Source organism: Sapajus apella, unplaced genomic scaffold (assembly GCF_009761245.1).
Source record: "Sapajus apella isolate SASKATOON/1434 unplaced genomic scaffold, GSC_monkey_1.0 scaffold103, whole genome shotgun sequence".
Classification (NCBI taxonomy): Eukaryota; Metazoa; Chordata; class Mammalia; order Primates; family Cebidae; genus Sapajus; species Sapajus apella.
Window position 1 is genome coordinate 517,685 of NW_022437043.1, and position 17,542 is coordinate 535,226.

At 35.3% G+C, this 17,542-nt stretch overlaps 1 pseudogene; it reads left to right on the forward strand.

Annotated features, from left to right (window-relative positions):
• The first annotated feature begins 15,154 nt into the window (after positions 1 to 15,154).
• On the forward strand, positions 15,155 to 15,378 carry LOC116536729 (annotated as a pseudogene).
• The last annotated feature ends 2,164 nt before the right edge of the window (positions 15,379 to 17,542 follow it).

Sequence of the window (17,542 nt, forward strand, 5' to 3'; positions counted from 1 at the left end):
CTTAAGCCAGGATTGAACTCAAGCCACTATTGTAAAATGACAGAGACTGAAACTAAGTGTTGCCACATGGTTATAGGGTCACTCTCCCAAGGATGTAAACCAAGATGAAGGCCTGCAACAAAGTTTGTTACTGACCAGTTTACTGGGCTGGCTTGAACAGCAGACTTACGGAGTTTTGGAGTCGCATTCTTTTCTAAGGTATCCCTCTTTCTGACAGAATTATACAGAAAGACATGCAAAGCACACCAGATTGGCTACAGCTTAAGACCAACCTCACAAATCTTTTTTCATTAATCGAAACTTTACAGAGAATATAAAAAGTGGTCCTTACTATAGTTTGCACAGTGAGAGAGAAGCCCAAAGCCCAACTAGTTAAAAAAAAAAAAAGAAAAAAAAAACCACAACTTTTACCCTCTGGCTGGCATGTCAAGCTTCTGGGTTTAATTTCCCTGAGCTCAGCACTAAGCCAAGCATTTTAAGTTTTGGAAAATTAACTTTTCCCAATTTGGAGGGACATTATAAAAGAAGAGATAGGAGTCATTTCAAACCATGAAAAAAGGAAGGAAAAATACCATAGAAAATCTCTGAGGGTTTAGGTGTAGAACTGGAGGAGTTGATGTGGATTGGGAGCAGGAAGGGCTGGGGCATCTGGAAGTTACATTCAAGGGTTCCCCAGGGGTTTGTTTCTTTGACTTTAAGAAATTATCTCCTGTGGGCTTGCCTGATATAACCGCTAAGAGAGCAGAGTTAATTTTACAATGCTAACAAAGATCTGGATTGTCTCAAAACGCTAGGAAGGTTCTTACATAAAGGACCTCAGATAATTTGTCCTCTCACCTGCAGAAATGATCTAGTTGTTAGATAGTATTGAAATTAGCACTTCCCTGAGGAGACTAGCCCCCACACCCCCTTGTTCTGCAGTTGGTGGGATGGCCATGCCCTAGTGCAAAAGAATATGAAGTACTTTTTCTTTTAGAGTCTGGGGGATCAGAGTCCCAGTGATCCAGGCTGCACTCAAGGGGAGTGTAGATTGACGATGTATTGTTAACCATCTGGAAAAAGAGGGGAGAAGGTGTGCTTTAGTTTTCTTTCCCCTTTTGGAATAACCCAGAGAGAAAGACAGAAGGCATGTTCCTCTTCTCCTCTTCCCTCCCAACTCCTTTGGGTCCCAGTGACAGTCATAGGTGCCACCCATGGGAAACTCCCACTAAGGAACTGTATTGAAGTTTTCTTCCATTATTGATCTGGACTGGTGTTGAGAAAAGAAGCCTGTAAGTAGAAGCTAAAGGGGATATTTTCTTGAGCATCCCCTACTTTATGTCCACTTGAGTGCTCCAAATCATTTGGTTTAATCATTTCAAGACCTCTATAACTTTGGGACAGTATTTTAAGCCTTTCAGTGTGCATTGCACATAGTAAAAATCCAATGAGTGTGAATTTATTTCGTGGAAGAAAAAAATAAGAAGGATGAAAGGAAGAAAGTGAGGGATAAACATTTTTCATGAGTCCTAGAACAAGCATAGATGAAACGGTGGCAATGCAATATTTGAAATAAAAATGCTTAAAAGTTACCAGGATTTAAGAAAGATATGGGTCTTATCAAAAAGCATTCAAAGTACCAAACAAAATGAATAAAAAGAATTTTTCTGGAAACATATTAGCGAAACAGGAAAAATCAATAATGAAGATTATAACCTCAAGAGAGAAGAAAGGATGGTTTTTCTGTATAAATGGAATGCACTTTTGTCTGGATGATATTTTAAGTTATGCTTTTAGTATCTCTTCTGCTTTAAGACATTAGAGTGATGTAAATATATTAAAAAGAGAAAGTAAAAAGCTGTAACTGGGCTTATGGGCAAGATAAGCATTGCAAAAAATAATAATAATAAAATGTGAAATAGAAACCAGAATTGTAAACAGGGCTGAAGTCACAAACTGGCTGAACATAAGGCTGAAAACAGAGATGACCAGGGTTTAATATCTTCATGTAAGTAGGCAGCCAGAATCAAGGTACCTCCCTGAGATCATCCCTCCTGAAAAGAGGTTAAAAATTGCCTCTGCCAGCTTCTAACAAGGGCATCAGCTTATGAAACACAGCAGACCTAGGACATTAAAGGACATGGAGTTGCCAGATAACTCTGTAACTGAATTAGCCACACTCACAATAGCGCCATGATACAAGTACTGCCAATTGCCAAATTTAACCTAGATGAGGAAACTAGGCAACTTGAGTGGAACAATAAGAGGAGAGAGAAAAAGAGCAAAAGAGAAAGAAGCAAGTGAACAGCTTCAATAGGCCTACATTTCTTGGGTGGGCTGTGGCCATCATTCCCCTTGCTGTCAATGAGCCAAACTATATGAGTACTCCTCCTAATATCAGCCCTGGCTCACAGAGGGTAGCCACCACTGAACACTGTAGTAGTGTTGGTGCTCTTCCCAACAGAGCACACCTGATGGCTTTGGTCAATATTGTGTCCTCTGGACCTTCTCATGGAATATAAACCTCTGATAAGTCTTCTGGCTTCACATAATGTCCCTATTCCAGCATGGCCATTTCTCTGACTTTTTAACTTTATTCTTCCATTTTTTGCTGGGAAAACTCAGGCATCTCTACTTTGTTCTACATAGGCTACAACTTGGGGTCTTAAGAATTATACTAGGAGAAACGTTATTTCATCCCCTGGAGTTCTTGCCTGGGTATTATTTTCTTTGTTCTAAAAGAACAGACCCAAGTCAATGAACTCTTGCTTATCCTATGTTGTATTCTGGTCCACTTGATCAAGCACCCTCAAAATCGAATTCCATGTATACTCCACTGGTTCCTGCCAGTAAATACTAGCCAATGCTTGCAGTTCCTATTGGGTGCAGTCATTGCCTTTCCTTATTCCATACAGCATGACCCCAGCCAGAGTATGTTAGAATTTAGCCTTAGTTATCAATCCGGTACACAAAGGAGGAGAGGGGGAGAAGCTTCTAAGTGGAACACATTTTGCCCCACATGAGAGAGGCCCCTTTAGTGCCTTTCACACAGGGGAATTGCTGTCTTTTAACCTATTTATGCCTAGTGTTCCATTATTGAAATGCTAAGCATGTGGGAGTTACTTATATCCTACTGCTCAAGGTCCTTGCCAAGGTCTGATTGCAAAAATTCAAAAAATTGCAACCTCAGGCATAAATGGGTTAATAAGGTGCCTGGACCACCCATATGGCCTCCTTATGTTTCAGAGGAGTCTGTCTAGCCATAATCCTTGGGAATATATACCCAGAAGTCTTCATCTCACATCTTAGGGTTCTAGACTTTTCTAACTTTTTCTGTGACCTTAGTGTGATAGACTTACTTTGACTGAGCATTGACTTGTCTTTGAAGCTCCTTAATCTTAACTATCAGATCTTGATTTTTTTTTCTCAGCTGGTGTATCTGTAATCTACCATAAAGGTCCTCACATTTTGTATTTATCTGTTTTTTAAAATCCCTTTATTTTCTCATTATCCTTCTGTAGGATTTCCATGCAACTTAATGATAATCACTCAAGCTCTTTGTTCTTATATATTTTGCTCACCTCATACCTTTCCAATATTTATGACATCCTATTGGTCAGAGTGTTTCATTTCATCAGAATATTATTTGCAGTCATTGCCAATTAACATTTTGGCAATTTTGCCACTGTTTTGTGCCAGGGATTATCTGTAGTACTCCACATATCACTTGAGATGGGATTCTCTTTTCTAGCCAAGTAATAACTTAGTTTCTAAATTTTATCTTGATGAATGCTTTCTTGTACCACTTCTGGTAATAAATTGTGTCAGATGAGGTCCTTTGATAAGTAGATGCTAAGATAGAATTAGTAGCTCAAGAGTTTTATTGCAACTAACACCTTTGAAAGATAAGAAGACAATAAATGAGTCAACAGGGAAAACCTTCATGCTGCAATGCATGTCTGACATCTGATAAAGCAGTGGAGCAAGGGTATTATGTAGAAAAACGTTCAGTCTGAAGAGCATCTCTGAGAAAATCATGGCCAGTGCAACAAGGCACCTCAGTGTAAAGGCTGTTTCTAGAGTGTTTATGTGGCAATGGCTAGATCCTGGCACTCCTGTTGTGCTTAGTCTGCCACTGCAGCTGCCTGGAGAGAATGTGCCCTTGATTCATACAATGCAGTAACTCTCAAAGGTGTTGCAGCAGGTTTTCACTGAATGGAAATCTGAGGGAATCACTTTTATGGCTGTCACACGATTTGAAAATGTAACTTAAAAATAATAATGTTCAAAATAAGAAACCTCTAGAAAAAAAGTCTAACAAAATATGTGCAAGAACAATTATAAAATATTATGAAGGGCATAAACAAAGTCCTGATTAAGTAGATAGACTATGTTCATGAAGAAAACAAATCAATACAATAACATGTCAATTCTGACCTCTGAATTTAATAACATTATACTCACAACATTTAACAAAATGTTTCATGTAATTTACCATAATAATCCTAAAATCCACATTGATTTTTAAAGGTGATTTTAGTGTCCAAAAAAATCAAGTTAATTAAAGAAATAAAACACGCGCAGAGACTCACACTAGCAGATGTTAAGATTTATTCTAAAGATACAATAACTAATAATAGTGGATTATTGTCACAGAGATAGGCAAATAAACCCAAGAAACAGAGTAAAGAGGCCATAAACAAATGCCTGCCTATGTGAAAGATTGGTGTATAACAGAGTTGTCATTACAAATCAATAGGGAAACATAGACTAACCTATAAATTTTGCTAGGACAACCAGAAATTTAAAAATTCTAGTGAATAAAATTGAGACTACCCTCTCTCAAACTTGTTTAAAATGCCAATTAATTTAGACATAATTATAGAACCTAATGGAAGTAAGATAGCCAGACAGAGCCAGAGCAGATGCTGCATGAATTGGAACAACCTATTTTATTTTCAACTTCCCCTAAATTTACAAAGTATAAGCACCTGCCAGAGATACCTCAGAGCAGAAAATGGCTAAATTCTTACTGTGTTTCTGTCCTGTTATATGCGTGTTTATATCACTAGTCCAGAAGACTTTCATTAGCGACCTAGTGCTTTTGTTTAAAAAATAGTCTCTCTCTCTCTCTCACACACACACACACATAATTGGTCTGCTTTTATAAAATTATATTCAGCAAGGTCTAATCCAATCCCTTGTCTAGCGTGAGAAGGAATAATTATCTCTATCTTACTGTAAACCTGTCTTTCCACATACCTCCTCCTAACCCCAGTTTAATATCCTTTTACATCAATGGACTCTGACACTACATTTAATCTAAGGGCCATAATTTTGAATTCTTTCCTCACAGTTATTTATAATAAATAACAATTAAGTGTGGTGAAAACTTTATAATAAAATTAAAAATAAATTCCAAGTGGAATAAAACCCAAAATATAAAAGCAAACTAAAATTTCAAAATTACTTATTGCAAAATATACATATGACTTTGGATTTGAGATTTATTAAGCTAGAAGCAAAACATCTTCATAAGGCAAAACATTGATATATTTGACTCAATTAACATTAATTTTTTAATAAATCAGAATGCCATTAGATTAGAAATAAGGCACAGCCTGGAAGAACATATTTGCAATGCATGCAAATAGCAAAGTATTAGCTTTCAGAATGTATAATGATGCCTACAAATCAATAAATAACACAAATAACTCAGCATCTAAATGGGCAAATAATGTGAACAAGCAGTTAACAGAAGAGGAAACTAAATTTGCTGATACATTTTTAAAAATCCTCCACCTTGCTAGAAATCAGAAGATGAGAATTTAGAAAACAGTGATACATCATGTCATTATCTGGTTAGCAAAAAATAATATTTCACAATATTTGTTGTTGATGAGGATGTAAGGAAACAATAATTTTAGTACACCGCCATCAGTGAGAGCTTAAATTGATAACACTAATTTAGGAAGGAAATTAGCAATGGTTAGAAAAGTTGAAGATACGTATCCTACAGCCCAGTAATTTCACTTCTAATTGTTTACTAGTAAACACATATGTCAGGAATTGAATATTTTCATGTTTTTGCACTGTTTGACTTCCTGCAGAAAGAAAACTTGACTAGCTAGAGAAAGTCTCCTTGACCTCAGACCTTTCGCTCCTCAAATTCCTAGTGTATTAGATTGAAGCCATCTGCTCCTTTTCAAAAGATAAAACTTATCTCCCTGGTTCCATGAAAACATCTCAGGGGTTATAAACCCGAGGACAGAGATTTTTGTCTTGTCTTCCTCCTGAAGACATTTATTTACATTTTAAAGTCTAGAGACCTTCTCCTTCTTTTTTCCAAAGAGAAACTGTTTATATTAGGGAGACTGCAGTCTCTCTCTGGGCATGGGGTGTAATGTCTATAGAAGCTCCCAGATTCATATTTTTGGGCTTCCTTACCTACAGTACAGGACATGGTATCAGTAGGATGACATCTGGCTCTCATCGCATCACCTTAGAATAAGGAAGATTTGTTCCAAAGGGGAACCAATGAGGTTATTGCTGTAAGTAATTGTAATCTACCTTGTTCCAGAAATCTTGAGTTTACTTTTAGAATAGTATGAATAAATATAAATATTAAAAATGTATTGATTTGTACATGTACACAAGGAGAATGCACAGAAATTTTTTTCTAACGTTGTTTATAAGAAAAATTATATAAACATAAAATATTATTTAAATGAAAAAAAAATGCCCATTCAGAGGAGACTTGATATAGGTTTTCTTAAATTCAGACAATAAATACATACAGTGAGAAAATGAGTAAACTTAAGTTCTATGTATAAATATTAGTGAATCATAAAAGTATATTTAAAAAGAAAATTGTGAAATAATATGTACAATATGATAAAATTTATTTCAAATTAAAACATAAAAGTCAAATATCTATTAGCCCCTGATAATTAAACAAATCGTAGTTCACTTATTCCATGGCATTGTATGGGAGAAAAAATAACTTTCTATCTGTTCTGAGTTCTTAGCTGGAACCCTGTAATAAAAGACAGATTAACAAGAGAAAAACAAACGGAAGTTTACTAACCTGTATACCTCATATATATGTAAACTAAAAATCCTAAGCCCTTTGCCAACTGAACAGACCCTCTCTTGGCCAAGGGGACCCCAAAGAAACCTTAAAGACTGAGTTCCCAGCTGTGATAGGGAGGTCAGACACACCTGGTTATACACCTTCCCTTTTGGAGTTTAGGCACAACTGATCAGCAGTGATGTTAAAACAGAGATCATGAGAATGACAAAAGAGACTCTGTGGCAATAAGATGCTAAATTATAAACAAGGCCTAAGGCCATATAAGGCAGGGTTAAGTCAGGCCAGAAGGCCATCAATCTTGCTACATAATATCCATAACTTAAAATATTCCTTTCTGTTGACTCAAAGTGTTAGACAGAGCTTTACTCGTTTAACCAAATGCAAATTAAAGAATCTATAACCTGTAAGGTCCTGCTTCAAGTTATCCCACCTTTTTGGGCCAAATCAATGTATACCTTCCATGTATTGCCTTATGCCTTTGCCTATAACTCCTGCCTCCCCGAAATGTATAAAACCAAACTAATCTGACCACCTTGGGTATACTTTCTCAGGATTCCTTGAGACTATGTTTCCGTAAACTGTGCTCACTCCTATTGGCTCAGAATAAACCCCTTTAAAATATTTTAGAGTCTGGCTTTTCCATTAACATATACATAGGAAATATGCAGGGAATGAGTAATTTTCAAAGCAGTGGCTTAGAGTTTAGGCTTAAATACCATCTTCCATTGAAACAAAGAAAGAAGGGTATTGGGAGGTGGGGAGCAGTTATGAAGATATGACCAGAAAAAGTGTCCTTATCTCCAAAGACACAGGTAGAAAGAGAGGAATCTAAACAGGACTTGCTAAGTTTTCCCCAGCTCATATCCTTTTGTCTTATTATAATTCTCTATGACTTTTCACTGTTTATCAAACCTAGCATTAAAAACACTCAAGCTTGACCACTTCTTTGGATCTTCATTTACTTATGAAAGCTCTCATGTCACATAAAACCTATATTAAATAAATGGGTATACTTTTCTCTTGTTAATCTGTCTTTTATTATAGGATCCCCAGCCAAGAACTTGGAAGGGTAGAAGGAAAATACATTTTTCCTCCTCTACGCATACCTGGAATAAATTCGAAAATTTATATTCTTTTTTTGTGTGTGTGAATCAATCTTTTTATTTATTTATTATTATTATTATTATTTCCTTTGGAGACAGCACCTCGCCCTGTTACCCAGTGCAGCGGTGTGATCTCAGCCCACTGCAACCTCTGCCTCCTGGGCTCAAGTGATCCTCCCTCCCCAGCCTTTTGTGCAGCTGGGACTACATGTGTGCACCACCATGCTCAGCTAATTTTTGTATTTTTATTTTGTAGAGACAGGGTATATTCTTTGAGAAAATCAACCATTTTATGCAGAATCACAAATGTATTTGTATGGAGATGAGCAAATTAATGTCATACAATTCTTTTAATTTCCTTGGTATCTGTGGTTATTTCTCGATTACATGTATTTTTTATTTTGGATATTTGTACTTTCTCCCTGTCTTCCTTGATTAAATTAATTAATGATGGTTACAGCCATTTCACTATAACTCACAGGTATTTAGTTCTATTCTCTTTCCAGGGCATGTGGAAGACTATACCTCTTACGTGATTAGTTCTAGGCAACAGTCAGGGAGCAGTAGAGAGCGGGGCATGTGTCACATCCAGGCTGAGGGCGAAAAAGCCCTGAAATCTTCCAGAGTTTCTTCCTTACTGGCAGTGAGCATGGAGGGCAAGTGTTGTTACGGCAGAACTCCAAGTCAAAGAAAACTTAATTGCTGAGTTACTATATGGAAAAGAAAAAAAGCTGCCTTGGAGAGTCTTTTAACCCACAGTAGACTTTGAGTGCATGAGAAAATTTATGTAATAAGCTACTAACACTTAGGGGTTGTTTAACAATTAAAATTGAAGCTTAGTTTATTCTGACTAATACAGTGATGTTATTCATTTTATTGACATGTCTACATAATTGACTCTTTGATTTATATTTTAAATCTAGCAGATTTGTTTTCCATGTCAATAATTTCTGTTTTAACTTAATTTCCTTCCTCCTTCCCTTAGATTCAAGATGTTCTTTTCCTAACTTACTGAGTTTAATTTACATTTGCTTTTCTTGATTATTATAATAAGTATTTGGTGCTAAGATTTTTATTCTGAGCAATGCTTTAATTTTTAAATGATATATAGCATTTATATAATGGTATACATTTATTTTTGGGCTGATAGTTTTCCCCTTTATATCTGTTGTCTTGGAAAAAAGTATTCCAAGTAATTTGGAGGTGAATTTTTTTTTCATTTTATTTTTGTTGTTAACTTTTACTTCTGTGTTACTGTGGTCAGAAAATATTTTCTGCTTCTTCTATAAAAGTCAAAGTAAATGAAAATTGTGTATCATGTTGTTCAAATATTCTGCTTGTTTCCTGCTTGTTCTAATTTGACATGCATCAGAGATTGACTCTTCAAATTGTATATTATTTTATTCCTTACAAGGACACATGAAACATTTATTATACAAAATATTTCAAAGAAATAAAATTATTCGGAGCACATTTCTTATGACAACGGAAGCAAGCTAGACATTATTTTAAAAAAGATAACCAGAAAATTCTCATGTTTCAAAATTTAAAAACACATTTAAATAGACAATAAGTCAGAGAAGAAATTATGATACAAATTAGAAAATATTCCAAATTGAATAATGATTAAAACACAAGCTGTCATAGCTTATGGAATGCATTTAAAACTATATATGTAAGGGAATTTGTAACCTTAAATGCACATCTTTTCTTTATTCCTTGGGATATGTGAAAAAGTACTTAACCTTATTCATTATTATTATTTTTTTATTGCATTTTAGGTTTTGGGGTACATGTGAAGAACATGCAAGATTGTTGAATAGGTACACACATGGCAGTGTGATTTGCTGCCTTCCTCCCCTTCACCTATATCTAGGCCAGGCATGGTGGCTTATGCCTGTAATCCTAGCACTTTGGGAGGCCCAGGAGGTAGGATTGCTTGAGCCCAGGAGTTTGAGACCAGCTTGTGTAACATAGTGGGAGTCTCTACACAAAAATAAAAAATAAAAAAGTTAACTGGGTGTGGTGGTACATGCCTGTATGTAGTCCCAGCTACTCTGGAGTGGGAGGCAGAAGGATGGCTTGAGCCCAAGAGATTGAGGCTGCAGTGAGCCGTGATCATGCACTCCAATCTGTACAACAGAGTGAGACAATGTCTCAAAAATAAATTTAAAAAATAAAAATGCAAATTGAAGTCACAATGAGATATCACAACATACTTACTAGAATGGCTAAAATTAAGAAGAATGAAAATATCAAGCATTTCAAGGATTTGGAACAGCTACAACACTCATATATTATGGGCACTATTGTAAATTGGTACAACCACTTTCGAAAATTGGGAGTTTTAATATTTACTACATATCCTATAAAAATAATTTTTAGGTATACGCTCAAAAATATATATTTATGTGCGTCAAAAGTCATGTGCAAGAGTGTTCATAGACATATCATTCATCATGGCCAAACACAAGAAATCACTCAGATATTCATTAGAAGAGTGGATAAATGAGTTGAGCATATTCATGTAAAATATAGCAATAAAAATTAATGAACTATTACTAAGTGCAATGATAATAATGAATTACCCACATAAATATAATGTTAGGCAAAATATCCAGACATAAAAGAGCACATACTGCATGCTTCCATTTATATAAAATTCACATGGGAATTAACATGGGGTTAGGAAACAAGATATTGGTTACATCTGGGAGGAGAGTGGCGTTTGCACTTGGGAGGGAACACAGGGATCACTTGTGGAATGCTGGTAATATTTTAGTTCTTATTTGGATGGTAACTCATATTATTATTTTGTGAGCTGAAAACCTGTGATTTGTGCCATTTATTTCATGTATTTTATATTTCTTTAAAAATGTTAAGCAATTGAATTGGAAATTACTATTTTGTTATATGTGTCAGAAACGAAAAGGTAATACCAATCTGAACCAAATTTGAGTTGCAGAAACAGAGCAAGAGAATGCTTAGGCTGAGAAAAGGAACAATTTGAATTTGCAAGCTCCCATTGCATTAGCTCCTGAACTTGTGTTTTGAATGATAATGTGCTATATGATCCTTCTTTCAAATAAATCAGTTTTAGTCACATTAAAGATTTGCTATTTTATTGAACCTCCTTCTGTAATTTTACTTTTAGTGATCCTATTAATTCCCATAAGCTAACTTTCCTGCATCCTGAAACATCTTTGCTTTACTCTCAAAATGTATTAAGAGTACAGCAATGTCTCAGCCTCTCCACCCCATTTTGCCTGGTCAATGACACCTTATCCCTCCCCTGAAGAGATAACGTATACTCCTAAAAGTCCCTCTGCTTTCTCCCTGCCCTCTGGTCTAGTCTACACAAGGAAGCCAGAGGGATTCCATTAAAGGTAAGTTAGATAAAGCTACTATTCTACTCAAAACCAGAGGGATTACCATTAAAGGTAAGTCAGATAAAGTTACTGTTCTACTCAAAACATCCCAATGGCTTCTCATTCACTAAAAGTCAAATTTGAAACCTTTACCCTAACCTACAAGACCATACAAATATCTCACCCCATATCTTACCCTTCTGCTCTCACTAACTCTGTTTTAACATCACTGGTTTCCTTTCTACTCCTATAAAGTGATTAGCAAAATTCTACATCAGAGCCTTTGCACCTGATGTTCTTCCTACCTATTATTCTCTTTCCACAGATGGCCATTTTGCTTATGCTTTTTTCTGGATTCTGCCCAAATGTCACCTCCACAGAGGTCTTTCTTGACCACTCTATATAACTATAACACTCTCTCACACACAAATCACCCACTGCTCCTTTTCCCAGCTTCATTTTTTTTCTTCACAGTATTGATTACTATATAACATTATATTATAAATCTTAATTATTTAGGTTTCTGTTTCCTGTATTAGAATGTAATTTATATGAGACCATGGAATTTTTCCTGTTCCAACTTATATTCTCAGCATGTAGAAGAACACGGGGCAGAAGTAGGACTCAATAAGCATTGAATGAATGAATAGCTGATAGAGTAAGTGTTAATATGTGTGGTTAGACTGTGATACAAATGAAACTGGCCCAATTGTCTTATCTTAGTTACTTCCTCAGGAAACTGATCCTCAGACAAGAAACTGAAACCCACCATATCACTGCATCCAGACGACGAGATGCCAGACCCCTCATTCATCATGATTCCTTCCTTACCTCTCCCTATGTCCTTTTTTCCCACATGTAGCTACATTCCTTCCCCACTGTGTAAACCTCCAATTTTAGTTGGTTGGAAGAGAGAGATTGGAGGCTTGGCTCCCATCTCTCTGGTTTACATCACACAAATAAAAAGCCTTCTTCCCTGGCAATACTCATTGACTCAATGATTGGCTTTCTGTGCAGTGAGCAATGGGACCTAAACCAACCCCTTGGTGTTTTGGTAACACAAATTTGGCAGATGTGTTTTCTAAAATAATCTATTGAATCAACACAGCTCATTTCACAACAGGAGTAGATAATATTTTAACAACCCTTCATTTGTATGATAACATTATTGCAATAATAACTATGCAATAATAAATAATAATGATCATTTTCTTGATTTGGTCTTTAGTTTTAATACAAAGAATTCAAAATTAAGAGGATTAATATATTTTAATTTTAATGATATTTAAATTCAATAAGATGATTTCATCTATAAACTAAATTTTAGATTTACCAAACAAAAATATGGCTCCTTATAATTCACATCCTATTTCATCATTTTAAAGTTTAAACACAAATAAAAATTCTAAGTGTTTACAGAGATTGACAGAAATAGCAGAATTAAAGTAACTCAAGTTCTCTTTATTTTTATAATCACCATGCTATCATTATTTATTTCAAATCTGTTATATACACACAATAATGTGTAATAAGACAAGGATTAGAGATGGAATCTGCTGACGTGAACTTGAATGATTCTGAATCATTATGGACTTATTCTTGAGAGGAATGTGGAGCTGAGTCTGCATGTGTTCAGGACCCACCGTGTAAGTGGGAGTTCTCTAAATTTTCATTAATTTGAATACAAAATTTATTAAAGAAATGTTATTAAAATGTGCTAATTTGAAGTGTATATATAAATTATTGAAGGCTAACAATAACTGTGGTAGTTGTTTAGAATTTAGACCAATAAAATATTTTGAGGGAACAGAGGAATATTTAATCACCGTTATTGTGTAATGATGTTGGCAAAAGGTGAATAAAAAAACATTTGTCAAAGAAGGAAGAAAACTCAAGAAGACGAGATTTTAATGTTATACATGCATAGAAAATAATACATAGGAAAAAAGTTACAATACATAGAAAATAGAAGGATAAGTTAAAAGACACCATGAAGAAACAGACAAATCAAGCATGAATGATAGTCTATAGAATAACTGGCCTAAAATCTTCAACAATTGATGTCATAAAAATGAGGATGGGGAGAGGCATAATAGCTAAATGCAATGTGTAAATTGTTATTGGATCCTCATTTGAAAAAAGACATCGCAGAAGACATTATTGAGATAGTTGGGCAATGTTAACATGTACTGGATAGCTGATATTATTAAATTATTGTTAATATTTGTGGGAAATTGTTTATCAATACTTGTAACCAAAATTCCAAATTTTTAAAATTAGACACAATTTATTCCCTATTTACTGGAAACGATTAAAAAGAATTCCAGGCCACGTGCAGTGGCTCATGCCTGCAATCCCAGCATTTATGGGAGGCCAAAGCAGGAGAATTGCTTGAGGCTAGGAGTTTGAGACCAGCCTGGGCAAGATAGCAAAACCTCATCTCTACAAAATGTTTTAAAAAAAATTAGCTAGGAGTGGTGGCATGCCTATAGTCCCAGATGCTTGGGAGGCTGAGGGAGAAGGATCCCTTGAGACCAGAAGTTTGAGGTTACAGTGGGTTAGGATTGTGCCACTGCACTCCAGCTTGCGCAACAGAGCAAGAGCCCATCTCCAAAAAAAAAAAAAAAAAAAAAAAAAAGAATTGTAAGAGTTCTAAATTAGAAATAATTTAGCATTCTAAAATTTGAAAAAGAATTTTAATTCTAAATGATTAAAAATAATTTTGGTGGCATAGCAAAATGACTCTGCTAGTGCATGCAAATAATAACCGTCCACTTAAACCACTTCCAGAAACTGAAAATTGCCATGAATATACATATGGAAACTTCATGATAGCCATTCTGTATTTATAAAATCAAACTTGTTCAACATGATATTAAATAGGAGACATGTGTAGCCATTAATAGTGACAATACAGGCATATTTTTATTGAGAAGGATAGAATTTCATGACATATCAATAAGGTAAGACAATGGGTTACAAATAGTGCATAGCATTTGAGCCCATTTTATCATATATTCATTAATAGGTATATTCTCAAAAATGGAATAACATAATATAGAAACTGCATCTTTGAAGTAGCAGAATTGCATTTGTCTTGATTTCCCTCTCTACATATTTGAAATTTTTAGCATAGCATATATTTTCATAAAATGAAATTATCTAAAGTAATGAACTTCTTTTTTAAAGCCATTGTTTTGGTTTCTAGGCACGTTAAAACATGAGTTAATTGAAAATGGAAATAGGAGTCTGAGCCCCTGGCACTCTGTAGGAAAGGCTGGTGGCCACTGCTGCAGTGCTTCTTGTCCCAGGGCACAGCAGAGATGGCGACTTTGGTGCTGGCAGAACAAGTTGTAGTGTGGCATCCCCACATTTCTGGGGATCTGTAAGCCCTGCCTGTCCCGTGATGGGATGAGGAACCCACACTTGCCAAGATTTAGGGGCAGGGGTGAACGTGATCCCCTTAGAAATTTAAACCTTCTCTCAAAAGTGTACAGTAGAATTAAAGAATACAAACCACCAAGGGTAATCTAAAATTGTGAATGGCTCACTAATAATCCCAGGACAAAATGAGAAACTGTTATTCAAGAATAAGTGAAACTACTAAAAAGATGTTTGCTATAAAGACTTGGGCTGGTATGTTGTGTAAAGGGCTGCAAAGGACCCATATGGTTTTCCTAGGAAAGCTATTTTGGCCTTCACTCCACTGTTACTAGTAGGTGCTGTACTGTTTTGGAAATTGGTCAAGATGATTGAGGCCGGTGAAAAGGAGCAAAAGAAGAAACAAGAACATCAAGAAAATATTGCAAAAGCTAAACAGCTATAAAAGAACTGAAAAAAAAAAAAAGGACTGTATAATCAAAGGAAAATAATTTGGAAAATTATGCAGCCTTGGAAAGACCTATTAAGATTTCTCCTTTTGATTTCACAAGTCTTATTTCGTAAACAAATTCTGACCATGTGCAAGAATTGTGTTAGCTCTAACCTATTACTGTAGCAGCTTCTAGGCGTAGGTGTAGAAGTTTGTTAGCATCTATTGACAATTATTGTAAATTAGCACTTATTAAGGTACAAATTCTTTATAATTGACTTAGTCATTTGCCATTTTGCAGAAATGAAATGCCATTTTGTACTGAAATGAAAATATATCTTTTGGAGAGAAAAATGACATTTGATTATGAACTCTATTCAAATAATGTTTTAAAATGAGGTCCCGTTCTGGGTAAAGAAAATTAAAAATGTAAAAAGTCAGAATTGTCCTCTCTGAGGTGAGAAGTTTGCTTTGGCTTAAAAGAGATAAAGTACCTTAATCACATATTTTATTATTAATCACATATTATTGTTTATTTCTTGGAATAGAATCATTTCTAGCTTTATCAAAGCAAAGTAATATTAATCAGTAAGTACATCTAATTGCTGCATTTTTCTGAACAATTTCTATGATTGCTGTCTCTGAATGCTGCAATGAGACTGTCACATAAGGAAGCTTATCTATCCTATTTAAGGATGAGCACCACAGTGCCCCAGCTGATGATTAGAATCGACTGCTAGACGTGTGAGTGGGGATCCTGGGCTTTGCAGCCCAGCTGATGCTCCAGCTGACAGTGGTTGTATGAGTAAGCTCAGGTGAAACTAACAAAGGGATTTCCCTGCAAACTTACAATGGTGAGACATAATATTTTGTTGTTATTTAAAAATACTAATTTTAGTCAAGATAAAATAATTTTTATAAAATTATGTTTTAAAAATGCAGACTGTCTTGATAATTACCAATTGTCTGAAAAACTAAAAGTTTAGTTATCTCCTGAATTAAGACAATTGTGTTTTCATCTCTTTTTTTTTTAGCATTTTCTTTCTTAGTTTTAAAATTTCTTACAAGGTGGTTTTCATATCCTCAAACACATGTTTGATTATATATTTAATTCTTAACAGTTTTCTTCTGCTTTTTTTTCAGAGACCTCTATATGTGTGAAATTTTCTCATTTGTGTGAAAGTTTGTCTTCTGAGTCTTAAGAATAGTTCTATATGAATTTGCTGATTTTCATTTTGTTCATTTTTATTGCATTGGGATGTTTCACAGGATTCCTATATTAGTGATGCCCTCTTTTTTTTTTTTTTTTTTTTTTTTTTTTTTTGAGACAGAGTCTCACTCTTTCGCCAGGCACCAGGCTGGAGTGCAGTGGTGAGATCTCGGCTCACTGCAACCTCTGCCTCCCAGCTTCAAGCAATTCTCCTGCCTCAGCCTCCCGAGTACCTGGGACTACAGGCATGCACCACCACACCCAGCTAATTTTTGTATTTTAGTAGAGATGGGGTTTCACTGTGTTGGCCAGGATGGTCTTGATCTCTTAGCCTTGTGATCTGCCCGCCTCGGCCTCCCAAAGTGCTGAGATTATGGTCATGAGCCATCATGCCTGGCTGCCCTCTCTTTACATAATAAAGTTCATACATTGTAAACAGAGTTGTTTGTTTGTTTAGGTGGGGGTGGCAAGGCTGTGTGTCCTCTGGTTTTATGATTCTCTTTTGTTCTGTAGGATCCTCCATTTTTCCCTTTAGTTTCTCTTTTCTTTCACCACCTGATTACCAATTGGAGTTTCTTACCTTTTTTATTGACTTTTTTTTCTCTTTCAGAAGCTATGTGTTTCAAAGATTGCCCCTTTAAACCATAGGTACTTTGAAATCCCTTCCCTGTGATCCATGTTCTGATCTAGTCAAATGTTCTTTTAGAATATTCAGATTTAAAGTAGAATTAATCTTTCTGAGAATAATTTGGATCAATTGGCTCCTTCCTTTACTTCCTCTTCTGTCTTCCTACAGTTTTTCTCTTTTTGCCTCATGGATGGAGGGTGGGGATTAAGTTGGTAGCATGGAAGTTTGTACTGGAATTCTGTAATTTTTTTTTAATCTATCGTTACTTGAAACTTTTGGCATTCTGTGTCTTCAAGTTATACAAAGGGCTTTTTTGTGTAAATTTACATTTGCCATCTTGTTATTTGATG